The following is a 16,157-nucleotide window of genomic DNA, read 5'->3' on the forward strand; positions in this document are numbered from 1 at the left end:
TTAAAGGATTGATTCAATGTGCTGCACTGTTTTTTTTAACCATATTGTAGAGAATCGACAGAATTAAAGTGTTTATAGTCATTCAAGCGGAGTGGCCATTCCGGCTTGTTCAGTTCCCTCTCACCGGTCACAACTAGACTGATTTTGATGAGAAAAAACATTGACAAAAATCATCCAGCTTTAAAAGAACAAGTTCTTTCTCCTCTCCTTTTTGATTTGGTTTCTTCTATTTTTCACATGTATTCCTGTCATGAGCGCATAGGCCATGGGTGTCCAGTCCTGCTCTCTGGAGGGCTACTGTCCTGCAGAGTTTAGCTAATCAATTTCTTACTAGGCATTCTAGACATTTCCAGCCAGGCCTTGAGGCAAGTTAGAGCTAAACTCTGCAGGACAGTGGCCTTGCAGGACAGATTTTGGACTCCCCTGACATAGACGAAGTGGTATCTGCACTCAGAGAAAGGCTGGAACTTGTGTGACTCTTTCACGTCCACATTTCCAACCCAGCACCGCTGTGAATGGTGTAAGCGCAGCCTAGAGATATCCATGGGACTGGAGCTTTAAAAGGGGAGGGAGTCTACAAACTATTACAGAAGACAGAGCAGTGTTTCCCAAGCCTGTTCCTTTGTCTTTTGTCCTTGTCCTTTGTCTTCATTTACAAACACTTTATATTCATTAATATATAGCCATACATTGTCAATGCGTCAATAAGTTTCCCATACATGGAAATTATGTAATATATCGCATTATATTTTGCAGTATATTCCTAATGAGCTGATGAGTTTTATCGGGAGTGTTTGATTAGGAAGAGTTTGGAAATGTGCAGTGCTGGAGTCCCTCAAGGAACAGGATTGGGAAACACTGACATAGGGAGACGCTAACCCTAACTGGCACACTCCCTTTTGGAGATATCCAGCCTGGAGCTATATCTATTTGGCACCCTCGTGTTACTGATTTTGAATGATTTTCTTTCCAAACTTGGTCTCAACTCATCATTTGGGTTGATAAATAACCCGGCATTTTTTCAGAGTGTGGCTGTGATTGGTTGAGTGTGTGATATATTAGACCAGAAACATAACTGACACGAATACACAAACACTGATGTGAATGCATGGCCAATATGCTCCAAACATTCATTCGCAAACAGACTAAACCTGTTCTTGTGTTGTGGTAACAAACCTCAGAACTTAGGTCACAAGCATTTTGACTTTAAATAACTTTAAATAAGATTCTCTTCATTCTTCTTTTACTCTGCCATGACAGTCGACCTTGAATGGAAAACTTGAACACAGTTTATGCTAATGCCTGCTATCGCAGCCCTTTTTTTCAATAGCAAGAATTGACTTGCTTTTACCAGAGAAATGTTACTGCAGTTGTGATAACTGCATCATTAATCCTAGGTTCCATTCAACTTGGAAGAGTTAAAGTTTCTTTCTAATAGGAAAAATCCTATAAAATGCCACTTGAAATAGGACAACTCTGATTGTGCTACGATGTGTGATGCCGCGTGAACATTCAGTTAAGGCAAATGCATCACTTAATCAAAGTTCCTACATTCAATGATAATTAAACCTGCAATTTGGTTGCTGGAAGACAGTTGAACACCTGAAAACCAAACAACAGCTTTGCCATTTTGTTTCCTTATGCAATATCTTCCTAGCGTCAGGAACTGCTATCATAAGGGCATATAGGGTGATGTTTTATAATGACATTTAAAATGATTTATTCTGTGGGAGTATACTTGAAGCCAGTATTAATTAAATCTGTCACAAACTCGCATTCACTGAAATATTTATATGCTTTCTTCTCATTTCAGCTGACAGCAGACACATATAATATCATATAATTAGACATATTATTTTGTTTATTTACCTTATTTATCTCATTTCACCTCTTTTCTTGTGGACATTAAGCAAATGTGGCACAGCTTTCCCAACTCTCCCCCACACAACAGTGGCATCTATCAAAAGAAAATCCCATTGGTTTGAGATTTCCCTTTCCTCAGAGAAATGTCATGCCACAGAGAAACTAGGATGACCAGAAAAATCCACCAGCCAAGTCTGTGATTTGCTTTCATCTCGTGCCACTATCTCAGCTGGGTGACGGTAAATCTGCTCAAGCTAGATGACCTCAAGCTAACATTATACTCAGGTCCTGCACAGATTCCATAAGGCATAAGGCAAAAGATGAAGGTCCTCCTGTCAGTGGTTGCATAAGATGAATGTTAAATTCATGAGGCAGCAGAGGTACAGAAGGTGAGTTGAAAGCATAAAAAATTCACTAGTAACGAAACATGATCAATTTGTAATCTTAACTGGCCAAATACTGCCATTGACTCATGTAATGTGCCTGTTGAAACTCTGCAAACAAGCAGATAAATGTTTATCGATGTAATAAAGCATGTTGGGCTGCATCATATTTTGTCTGCAGTATGAGCATTTAAGGAGACAATGCAATATTTAATAACTTTTAAAGAATGGAGTACTGCGAATACAATATTCAAAAACCTAGAGAAATATTATCAGAAGTTAGTGGTGCACCTGTGTATCTATTTTTTATGAAATATTTTCATTTTACCTCATCTTCCAAAAGACAAGGTGTTAGCAAAGCAACCTGCATGAACAAACCGTGCTCTCTTTTGACTCTCTGTTTTCCATTTATCTTGTTCTCTCTCTGGCATTCTCTCCCCTGTGTGACAGTGAATGTGTGTTTTCACCCCTAATTGGTTAAGGGTCTGAAGTGAAATTGGCTCGTTCACTGTCCTCTCTCAGTGGAGGGTGACTGAGCGAGTCTCGGCAGAGTAAATTGTGCATGGAGGGAGTGTAATTGGGCTGTTAGTGGAGCTTTCTAGAATAGCACACAACTCCGACACTCACAGTGTGTACAAACATGGCCGGATAAATGATTCTTTTCAATCTCACTGAGACGTCACACTGAATTATTTCAGCCACCCTTCAGGAGCGTGTGGTGAAAATTTTTACTTTCAATAGCTGGACTCGTCTGCAGGAAAAGATCACACTTTCTAGCTGGGTAAAAAATTGGTAGCAGTCAATGTGTTGACATTAGTCTGACATAGACCGACTTTTGAGTATCGGCCTTAAGTCTGAACCCATTTTTAGCTTATTCTGGCCACAAAAAGACCGCCTACTCTTCGCCTACATTATTGCACTATATTGTATTAAAATCCAAAGTTTACCCTGCACCATCTTGCTTGGAGCAAAAGTGTAAAACATTGTAAATAAAAAATAATCTACTTTTTTGACCTGAAACTCCCAACTGACCCTAGGACTTTTTTCGGACTACAACAAACGGCTGGTAGGAACTACACGACACTCCTCCAGGGTTAGTGACATCACCAATCCTAGAATTTACATAAACCCCGCCCCCGAACATGATTTATATGCTAATAAATGACTAGAAGATAACTACACATTAGCTTCATAAATTCATCAACTAACCATTCGGAAATGTCCTTGTGCATTCTACATGTTGCCATTTCTTCTTGAGTCTCGTCTCCATCATTGTCTAAATTCGGTTTGAACATAAAAGGCTAAAAGTTTTTGAAATTTTCAGTGCATGTCTGTGTGAGGTAAAAGGACACGAGCTGTTGAAGCTCTACCCCCTGCACTGGGAGCAGCAGCTCATTTGCATTTAAAGGAACAGACAAAACAGTGCGTTTTTGCTCACCCTCAAAAGTAACAATTTTAACATTCTATATAAAAATATCTGGAGGGTATTTTGAGCTAAAACCTCACATACACTTATTTTACATCTTGTGAAAAGGGCATCATTTGGCTGATGTGAAGATTTTATTCAACACATTAAAAATGTTAAGTTCTCCCCCATTCATTTCTATGGTTGTAAACAGCCAAGATATGACTTTTTATGACCACTTAGACTCTTCAAATGTACCAATTAGTTTTTTCTTTGTTCAGATTGCATAGCCTATATAGTCATCAAGTTTTGAACCACACGATTGAGGTAATATTTTTTATTAAATAAGCACAGCTTGTAATTTAACTTCAACACCCCATAGTTTCCTTTGAAAAAAAAAATGCATTCATAAAAATATCAATAGCCTCTTTAGAAGAATTAAGAAAAACAAAGAAGACTTGTTCTCAGCTTATATAGAGACCAATTTGCACAGTAATACATTTGAGTAACACACACACACACACACACACAGACACACACACGCACACATACATAAATTATATCAAATCATTTTACATTCAGAAAAACAAGACACGTCCTGCTGTTTTGAAAATCATCACAATGGTTGCAGGGACACACAGATACAGGTCTGATAAACAGCAGAATTTTGCTTTTTTAAAGCACATCCTTATCTGGTGGGATACATGACTCTAATAAGATCCAAATATAACAAGTAGAAACAAAATGTTGCCACTCTTGGATGCAGCTGAAAACACACAGAATAATCTCTCTTCAGCTCAGTGTCAGTATCCACAGCGCCACCCTATGAATTTAGTTGTACCAGCAAGATTTAGGTGAGGGATTCATTGGGAAAGTACACTGTGTGGTCGAAATAGCACAGTCCTGTTTTTACACATCACACCATACCATCATCTAACTGGTAGCATCATAGTACCACACTGAAATTTACACTGTATATTATGACTTTTTGCAGCTAGTGGGTGTGATAGCCAATCACATTACATTTTAATTAATTAGAGGTGATTGTCACACACCTTTGACTATCAGAAAATCAGTTTGCAATGCCATCAGCCAATCAGATTATAACTGGTGAAGGCAACGTGGATCAGACAGCCAGTGAATAGACTCTGAGCGTTACCTTTCTATAGAGACAGAGCGTATTTAGGCCACACCCACACCCGGGGGGAAAACAATCAAAACGTCTCCATTGACTTTGCATTGCGAGAGGCTGCCTCCTTGTCATTTCTTACTTCTAACAAAAGACAGAAAAATGCCTAAAAGCTGCTGTGTGACAAGGTGTTCAGAAAACAAGCTAAAAAACCCAGAAATACGTTTTTATTAGCTCTCGACCCCAAAAAACGAGTGTTTAGGACATAAAAGTGGATACAGGCAGTTGAGACAGAGCGTCACGTCTTACAGAAATATAATATATAAAGCTGACATTTGGATATTTGACTCACCAGTGACCAAATGTTTAACTTACTGCACACGTAGTGTATTTTTAGTGCATACTGAGTGTCAGGATCCCACAATTTACCCATTCGTTCCAGCCTGTATCCACTTTTATGTCCTCAAACGCTCGTTTTTTGGGGTCGACAGCTTATGAAAACTTATTTATGTGTTTCTTAGCTTGTTTGCTGTACACCTTGTCACACAGCAGCTTTTATGCATTATTCTGTCTTTTGTTAGAAGCAAGAAATGACAAGGAGGCAGCCTCTCGCAATGCAAAGTCAATAGCCGCGTTTCCACTGTCGGGCCAGGGCTTTAACCCTCTGGAGTCTGAGCTGTTTTCTGGGCCCTAGAGGTGTTCTGACATGCTCTGACATTTGTGCTTTTTTCAGTTATTTATAAACATGTTAATGGCAAAGGTGTAAATTCACTCTATATAGCACAAACAGGGCTACCAAAATATCTGATCAACATGCATGTATATGTTTGAATTTTTAAGAGAATAATGTTTATGCGTGGTTATTGGAAAAAATAAAAATGAAAGTTGCAGAAATAAGGCCACAAAACACATACTAAATATGTGGCAATAAGACTTTTGACTAAAGGATATCATCGCCTATAGTTTTTTCTTCTAAATTATGTGAAAATAGTCTTGCTTTATCGTTCACATAAAACCATACATTGATTTAAATTGATGTAAAACAGGTTTTGCTTGGAAAGCCAATATGCGAGGGGGGCGTGAACGAGGAGTGGTTTTCACCTGAATTACCACCCACTCTGCATAATGATGAGCCATTCACTCAGGTGTGACAACTGACTGAGCCACAATGCAAGGACCATTTAAGATTTTGCTTACATCTATCTTGTAAATATGTTTTGCTATTTTATTAAAAAGGTTACAATTACAACAATAATTACAATTTCAACAATATTTCAAGTGTACTCTTTCTTTGTAAAAAAAGATTATAGGCCTACATTTTATCTATGTATTCATTACTTTGAATATAGCCAACATTGGAACAGCTAACATCTTAGTTGATGACTTTATTTTTGACAAAAATAGTAGGCTATTTTATATATAGAAATTGCTAAACAAAAGCTTATTTGACGAGGCAGTATATTCTACAGTAAAAACTGTACCCAAATCTACTAAACAAAATGTTGTCTTTCATATTTCACCTGACTGTAACGTTGTTTTCATGAAATACGCTTACACACGCTTAAAATGATGATAATTAAGTGTAAAGATAGGTATTACTGAAAATATTTGGTGTTTGGGGTGAGGATTGGGGTTGATCCATTTATAAAGTAGCTGTTTTTTATTTATTTTTCTGATGTGCACAAATAAGCGACAGGTATCATAAGATTTTCTTCTCCATGTTCCTTTTTTCTATTCTTTTATTCGTTCACATGTAATAATGAATGAATGAATGAATGAATGAATGAATGAATGAATGAATTTATGTATGACTTGTGCAATAAATAAATAAAAATATAAAAAAAAATACGATAGGCTATTGACTCGCGATCTTCGCAGTAGGCTAGTGAACGCACCGGAGAAACGCACATTTATTAGGCTACATAGTTTTTTTGTTTTGGATGGTTTTGTTTAGAACCAGCTGTAAATGTAAATATATTTCACATTTTTTAGACATGTGAGGCGAGTAGGCTATGGTCTGGTTGATGATCTCCAGTTCAAGCACCTTATGTTGTGATTGCTAGCCTATATTTACTTTAAATCCAGGAAATTTGTTAATGAAAAAAATATTAAAATTAAGATACAATTGATACAAAACGAAATTCGTTTTAAAGAAAGGATTTGTACTTTCTGTTTTGAGGTATCTGTGAATGTTTGAAAGTCAACTGTCACGTAATATTGTTTTTTGCCAGCTGTGGTAAACAGCGCGCATCTATGCCGTTCATTCATTCATAAACAGAAACCTGAGAAGGAAAAACTTACTAGTATTCCTCAGCTCGTATTCCTCGTATTCGTCATTATTCCTCACAGCGCTGCGTTGTAAACAAGTAATGTTCTGAATAAACTGGTGTTTTGGTTTTCTTGTGCTGATGATAGGGGCGTTCACAGGATTGCGCGGATTACCTCAGCCATTTGCTTTTGAATAGCACGCGCTCTCTGTGGGCGGAGTCACATTACATTTGAATTAGCTCTAATGAGGTCGACTGGAATCGCTCTCTTTTAATACAGATTTCACAAGACGAGAATATTTGTTTTTTATATAAATTACTTCATTAAAAAGTAGAGAATTCAAGCTTCATGCCTGTGTGTCTGAATGCCTGTTTGACTGAGTATTCGCTAAGTTACAGTTCATTTTCGGACGCATTTCAGAATGGACTACACGGACAGAGAGAAGGCAGAACTCGCTTCGTGTTTATTTTTCTTTATTTGGCAAAAAGCACAACACTTTGTTTTTATTGTGAGTATACACAAAAATAATACACATTTAACAGAATCGATTGATGTATGAAACTTGTTTTGTAAAATCAAAGTCAAAAGAGAATTTCGGGTCTCAATCAACTCATAAGGAAAAGAATCGAGCAGATCACGCCGGCGTGATCTCAGACCCCTGAGGGTTAAACGGGCCGAATAGCACCGGGCATGCGTTTCCACTGTCGGGCCAGAAGCTCCACAGCGCTTCACTAAAACACGCCCGTAACACGCCTCTCTGGGACAACGTCACACTAACCCATCATTTTGTCACAGGTCGGGATGGGCCGAACCAGACTATGCCCACCCCTAGACCCAGAACACTTTGAGGAGCGTGCCAGAGACGAGACCAGAGTCAAGGAATAAAGAGTAACAAATTTTATTAAGAATAAAACAATTGGTAATCCTAATCTAAAAGTCTTCTTCTCTCCCTCGTCCAGGGAGGAGTCCAAGACGGCAAGAGGACACAGTCTTCCCCACAGACGGCGATTCCCAGTAAGGAGTACCAGACAGGTAAGTATCTCACGGTATGCAGGTTAACAGAGTTCCTTTCTCCAAGCAGGTATCAGGTACACGATGGAAGATGATGAACAGGTGAGTTCTCAGGTGAGTGGACAGCCACAGCTTCCTCTCCTCTTTCTAGTAGGGGACAGTTCACAGCAGTTGATAGGATACAAGTAGGTATCTTACGGTATGTAGGTTAACTGGGTTCTTTTCTCCAAGCTGGTATCAGGTACGCAATGGGAGGTGACGGACAGGTGAGTTCTCCGGTAAGTGGATGGCCACAGCTTCCTCTCCTCCTTTCAAGTGGGAGACAGTTCACAGCAGTCAATAGTATGCAAGTAAGTATCTTACGGTATGTAGGTTAACTGGGTTCCTTTCTCCACGCTGGTATCAGGTACGCCGTGGGAGGTGACGGCAGGTGAGTTCTCCAGTGCGTAGATGACCACAGCTTCCTCTTCTCTTTGAAGTAGGGGACCGTTCACAGCAGTCGATAGGATTCAGGTGGGTGTCTTACGGTAAGTAGGTTAACTGGGTTCCTTTCTCCACGCTGGTATCAGGTACACAGTGGGAGGTGACGGACAGGTGAGTTCTCCAGTGAAGGGACGACCACAGCTTCCTCTTACAGGTGGACTTTGGGGCTGCAGCGAACTCACAGACTGGGCTGGGCTTCTTTAGGGCAGACGGAGTCAACACTTCACACAGCAATATAACGTTCTCACATGTGTCGTGGAGAAGACAGAAACTTCACGCCATACAGGTGGGCTTTGGGCTGCAGCGAACTCACAGTCACAGACTGGGCTGGGCTTTCTCTAGGGCAGACAGAGTCAATGCTTCACACAGCAATATAATGTTCTCACATGTGTCGTGGAAAAGACAGAAACTTCACTCCATACAGGTGGACTTTGGGCTGCAGCGAAACTCACAGTCACAGACTGGGCTGGGCTTTCTCTAGGGCAGACAGAGTCAATACTTCGCACAGCAATATAACGTTCTTACATATGTCGTGGAAGAAGACAGAAACTTCACTCCATACAGATGGGCTTTGGGCTGCAGCGAACTCACAGTCACAGACTGGGCTGGGCTTTCTCTAGGGCAGACAGAGTCAATACTTCACACAGCAATATAACGTTCTCACATGTGTCGTGGAGAAGACAGAAACTTCACTCCATACAGGTGGGCTTTGGGCTGCAGCGAACTCACAGTCACAGACTGGGCTGGGCTTTCTCTAGGGCAGACAGAGTCAATACTTCACACAGCAATATAATGTTCTTACATATGTCGTGGGAGAAGACAGAAACTTCACTCCATACAGGTGGGCTTTGGGCTGCAGCGAACTCACAGTCACAGACTGGGCTGGGCTTTCTCTAGGGCAGACAGAGTCAATGCTTCACACAGCAATATAATGTTCTTACATATGTCGTGGAAGAAGACAGAAACTTCACTCCATACAGGTGGGCTTTGGGCTGCAGCGAACTCACAGTCACAGACTGGGCTGGGCTTTCTCTAAGGCAGACAGAGTCAATGCTTCACACAGCAATATAATGTTCTTACGTATGTCGTGGAGGAAACAGGATTTCACGCCAGCTGTCCTTCCCAAACCTTTCCTCAGTTGGACGTACTCGATCTCTCCAAGCTCTGAAGATGTACAATATACCAGCCTGCCTCTTGGGCGAGCGCACGGCAGTTAAAAACAAACTTTCACACACTCACAGGAATTCCACTCCAATATACAGCACGAGGGAAGAGAAGGAACGGCAATTCAAACACTGCAAATCCACTCATTAAGTGTACTTAAGGCCAGCACTCACCCTGGGTCTCGGTTCAAAAAGCGAAGGATCGGCAGTGAGAGGAAGGAGATTTTAAACACTTCTTCATAGACATAGACTGGTTTTGCTTCACCATCCGAACAGGAAGAGAAGATAAGAATGGCAGAGAATCAGTTTAATTCACTCAGTGATATTCACACGGTACACTCCAAACACTTCAGCCCACATCTATCTCGGTATCAAACATGTGGTAGGAGATTCAATAATCGGTTACTTATCTTCGCTCTTCCATCCAGACGATGCACTTCCCTCTTTAAATCCTCTCTCCCTCCGTCTTCAATTCCTCATACACACAACGTTCCTTTTTCCTCGCAACGAGCCCTCAACGACACACTTCAGAGAACACTTCCCAACAGGAGCCAGCCACTTCCAAACGGGAACAAAAGCACCACAAGCAGGAGAGGAACAACCACCAACTTTCTCTTCCTCTGACTTTTTATACTCTCATGAGCCAGCGTGGCCTCATTCAAACGCTCAGCGCAAATTACCCACACCTGCTGTCAATCCGCCACTCATTACCATGGCGACAGGCACTCACTCGGCTTTGGGACGGTGTTTCACTTCCCAAATCTCAACAGGGACGTTTCTTTAGCGGGGATCGTCCCGGGCTTATTTGTCACCCCGTGACAATTTCACCAACAAATGGAAGTTTTATCAGAAAACTAATCAGAAATCACTGGAAACAGCGTTGAAAACAAACACGATAAAAGCAGCCGTTTGCTAGCTTTTTTTTGTTTGTTTGTTTAGCAGCTACTTGAATATTTAAAACCCAAGCATCGATGTTTTACCACTGGTTTACAATAAAAAGTGATACATTGATCATAATGAATTAATTTATGTAAAAATTGCACATTAGTCACTCAGAAATAAATTACCGTTAGGTCTATTTCACAAAAGAAAGAGGACACACTTACTTTTTCAGTCGCGTCTGTTTCTTTATCTGGTAACTTAGTTACAGAACATATTTACATCACATTTAGAAAAAATGATAATTTCTACAAATATACGCCATACGACCTGAGGAGCTTTAGCACTCTCTCGACTCCCATACAGATATTTTCAGTCAGAGAAACAGAGGAAGCTCCCGAAAAAAAAAGTTACTTTATTTTGATAGTCCGGTTTAAAGAGACGAGACGTAAGTTAGGCTATGACAGATAAAATAAAAACATGACTGTGATAGCCTTTAAGCGTTCACTATGTTTTTTTTTTTTTTACTATGCGTATCTTCAAGCGTTTACTATGTTTACTATGGTAACGGCTAGCGCGCATAGTCTTTTGCATCACAAACAGAAGGCATTCAAACATGAACGCGATTTAAATTATTTTATTTTTAAGTCTTTAATGCTGACAGAATCATCCGGCGCTGCCGTCTCCCAACGATAAACTCCTCCTCTGTTGGTAACCACTCCTCTTAGCCGAGCTGGCCCGCTTTGGCCCAAGGTATTCGACGGGCCAGAAATCCTGGCCGTTGGCCCCGAGTAAGCCCCGATCAAGCCCCGGAAGTGACAGTGGAAACGCGACTGGCCCTGGCACGCACTAGCACGGCCCGGCCCTGGCCCGACAGTGGAAACGCGGCTAATGAAGACCGCTGGACTTTTTTTCCTCCCATTGTGAGTAATCACATCATACACAATCTCTCTTCTAAGGTTTAAAGGGGGGGTGAAATGCTCATTTTCACTCAATCTCCTGTTAATCTTGAGTACCTATAGAGTAGTATTGCATCGTTTATATCTCCAAAAAGTCTTTAGTTTTATTATATTTTTTAGTGAAAGATAGACTCTACCGAGTCTTTCCGGAAAAAAACGAGCGGCTGGGGGCGGGCCGTGTGGGCGATGTGCTAAAGCTGTGCTAACGCGCCGAGCTAGTAACGTTAACAACACACAGAGACATTTGTTCAACAGTTTTACTCACCGCCTGCGGTTCCAACGCACGACTGCGGACCTTTATCATTGTGACGGCTCGATCCTTAAGCATTAGACGATCTGCAAATCCGTGATCTGGGCTTTGTTTATAAAACAATCATCGTCGAAATGCAGGAAAACAGTCTTGCTCAACTCGTTTTTGCCCCGGAAAAACAAACTGCATCCACTGCTCCCTTAACACTGGGTTCTTTGGGGATCTGTGCAGGGTTGTCTTGCCCTGGCAACCAAAAACACACTTCTTTGGTGACACTGACTTCCCTAAAGCCGAGCAGAGCGCTTAGATGAGGTACTGCTTTCGCTCTCTCTCTCTGGTCTACGAGTGCGCGCGCGCGCCCGCGGTTCTTCCGGCAGAAGTGCCCTTAGGACCCGTATAAGGAAATTCCGTTACATCTGACGTCACACATGCCCATACTCGAAAAAAACTTTCTGAAACTTGTGACAAACCGGAAGGTCAATTTTTGGCACAGAAATACTCCTTCAAACGTACAATTTAATTTTTGAAACTTTGTCCATGTTTAGCATGGGAATCCAACTCTTTAACAGTGTAAAAAACTCAGTATGCATGAAATAGCATTTCACCACCCCTTTAAACCAAAATGTCCTGAACTGTATTTGCCAAAGTCACATTAGGGAGATTGGTCAAGGTCATCCAGGATTGTATTACAATGTGTTTGTTATCAGATGGTTCATTGCCATCAATAAACTCTGCGCATGGATCTTTTCCATTTTATGTATTCAGCCAGCGTATCCACATAATGACTCTCTGTCATTCAACCCATCATCATGAGGGGAATGGATCCTTTTTCATTTTATATGAACTAATTAATTTCTCCACCACACTTTCCACCATGCTTGACTGTGTCCAGGATCGTGGCCAAGGACCTTGACCTTGCAGCTGCTGGAAATTTAATAAGTTGTGAATGGCTCTCAACCACTGCTCTGATGGGTGTCAAACTACCATTAAACAACGGTAATGATAGTGTGGATTTGATTCAGAGCCATGAAAGTCAAGGCTTGTGATTAATAAGTCATGTTCTGGCTACAATACGCTTATTTCAATGTTTGATTGTCAAACAGTGACAAAACCTTTCGTTTTAAATTCTTTGACGTGTGTACAGTACTTGTGATTGATGCTGTAAATGTGTAAGTGGGATTTTGTTGCAGTTACAGTCAACACTCACTTGTGGAAAAAGAAGTGTGCATAATTGTGCTTGTAGTGTGTACTTAAAATTAGTGAGTATTCTTTTTTTTTAAACTGTACTTGCTGATTCTATAATGTAATGAAATAAAAAGCCATTGTTAAGTGCACTTAAAAGAGAGCACACACTTAACTATGGTTCGTGACACAGTTAAGTACACTTTTAAAAAGTGTACTTTGTGGTAATTTCAAACTAAAAGTTTATTAATGTAGATTTAAAATCATTATACATTCATTGTAAATAATTAAATTCGCATATTTTAAAGTGTTAACCAACTTACTAAAGCCCATGTAAAGTAATTGTTTAACTGTAGTGTATTTTATAATATTACATTTAAAGGAACACTTCGACTTTTTGGGACTTTAGCTTATTTACCGTATCCCCCAGAGTTAGATAAGTCCATACATACCTTTTTCATCTCCGTGCGTGCTGTAAGTCTGTTTGACGCACCCACCGCTAGCCTAGCTTAGCACAAAGACTGGATGTAAACGGCTACAGCTAGCATACTAATCCCAATAAGTGACAAAATAACATCAACATTTTCCTATTTACATGTTGTGATTTGTATAGCCACAGTGTGTACAAACAACAAGGTCACATGAGACACAGCCATTTTTTAAACGTTTAAATGCTGGGAACTATTTTCTCATAAGGCGAAGCACTGCTACTTGGGCGGAGTGATTAGCGCAGCACCCGAGAAGCCCCGTTCCGTCAACAAAACCAACGTGACTAACTAGTTAGTAGCGAACGTTATTCGTGATCATGGCTGACTTTGAGGAATTGTCAGAGGATTTTTATTTGGTATCAAACCAAGATCCAGAACCATATCGTTTTGAGCTAGAATACACAGAAGAGGAGTTACAAACTTTGGAAGCTGATAGACAAGATGCCGAGCAGACTGAGGTCGAGGGGATAATCAGAACGGGAGTAGCCTACTATTTCACAAACAAGGTCACTGTTTCTCAAAAATTAAATCTGCCCATCCCCCCCTCCAATTCATGAGCAAGTTGAAGGCTACAGTTCTGAAAATTACCTTTAGCGCCGCTTATTTGTTACTGGGGCGATAGAGCGCGTTTGTGACAACACAATACTAACATTACAGGGGATACATGGAGCCCGGGAACAACTGTAATGGAGGAGAAACTGATAATCGCTGTTGCTGGGTTTCCTATCATTTATGATATGACATTATTTTCATATAGGGACCAGTTACAAAAGAGAGAGAGCCCCGGCCGCGGGCGCTCGCACTTACCTTCACCGTTTTCAAACAACACGTCTTGCTCTCTCTCCCTCGCACATATAATCAAAATATTTTTTTTCCCGACCAAATGTGACCAAAACAGTTATAAACATGCTGTCATTATAAAAGGTTTCTAGTGTCAATATATTGCTTGTTTTTTTCTGTTTACATTCCATGGTGTGACACAGACTTCAGAGCGGCCAAAGCGTCAACAAGCTTCCCCGTACTTTTTGACAAGCGTCCTTCTTTGCCGAAGTCGGCGGCGATGTGAACGTACAGTAGTAGTGCGCAACCTATTCATGTAATAGTGTCACTAAGATTACATTACATCTAGCTAATGGCACTGTAACAGTAGGCTAGTCATCTAAAAACATAACGGAACACTTACCGTGGCCGCAGGTGATCCACTTTGTCCTGTCTTTACTATCGATGGGATGGCCGTATCCTTCAGCACACGTTTCATGGTCCGTGTGGCAAATTTCATTTTTTCAAAATAGTTGTCCTCAGTGAAATGTTCTGAGCAAACGCGATAGTCCTTGATGATGTCTACAGGTGTGTTTGGATTTATATCCAGAGCAAGTAGCCATTGATACATCAGGTCATTGTTTTTGGTTGGAATTCTATGAAACATCATGGTATTACCTGGTCTCCCCTGTTTATTGTCGCAGCTCTTTACAATACAGCGAATACTCATGATTGTAAACTTTGCATTTACTATCAAGTAATTGCTAACTCTATTACTCCAACTCTGAGCGAACTCTCTGCTCCTCACCACGACGCTTCTCGGGTGCTGCGCTAATCACTCCGCCCAAGTAGCAGTGCTTCGCCTTCTGAGAAAATAGTTCCCAGTATTTAAACGTTTAAAAAATGGCTGTGTCTCATATGCCCTTGTTATTTGTACACACTGTGACTATACAAATCACAACATGTAAATGTGAAAATGTTGGCGTTATTTTGTCACTTATTGGGATTAGTATGCTAGCTGTAGCCATTTACATCCAGTCTTTGTGCTAAGCTAGGCTAGCGGTGGGTGCGTCAGACAGATTTACAGCACGCACAGAGATGAAAAAGGTATGTATGGACTTATCTAACTCTGGGGGATACGGTGAATAAGCTAAAGTCCCAAAAAGTCGAAGTGTTCCTTTAAGTTAAAACACGTTTAATTACAAATAATTTTTAAATGCATGAAATACAAGTTTGAATAAAAATGACACAATTATATTTTAGTGTACCATTTGCTTGTCACTACATTATTTAATTAATATATTTTAAGACAGTATTAGTAATTATGAAATTTTAAAGATGTACCTTATGTTAAAAGAAATCACTCTAAAGTTCAGATAATTACATTCTAATTTACTTGTAAATAATATGCAATATTCTTTTTTTTTTCAGAACGGCCATACAAGTGAAATTTCACAGTTCAGATTTTTTTTTTTTTTATAATCACAGCAAAACTTTATATTAAAGCATGCCTTTATTCAAAAAGTTACAAGTCAAATAAATATATATATATATATTTTTATATTAAAACATTTATAAAACACTAGTATTTAACATAAAAAAAATCTCAAAAAAGTAATTATTCGACTAGTTGGTAATAAAATAAAGAACAAAGAAGCAAATTACAGGAAACAGACGACATAAAAAAAGATACAAACTAAGCATTCTTATTTGACAGCAACATCAAATGTTATGGGTACAAATATTTGGGTAAACGTTCAGAAACTGGAAATTAAACAAAGTTAGTTGTCAAAATAGACTGAGAAGCAGCCGTTGGAATAGTTTCTTTTATTTTCCTTTATGCCTAACTTTGTTTGATTGCTGAATTTGGTCCTGTGTGTTTACATTCGCTTAAGATATGAAATTTTAAGATGAATATCTCACAAAGATGAGCAT

This window comes from Scardinius erythrophthalmus, assembly GCF_964197995.2.
Source record: "Scardinius erythrophthalmus genome assembly, chromosome: 1".
Taxonomy (NCBI): domain Eukaryota; kingdom Metazoa; phylum Chordata; class Actinopteri; order Cypriniformes; family Leuciscidae; genus Scardinius; species Scardinius erythrophthalmus.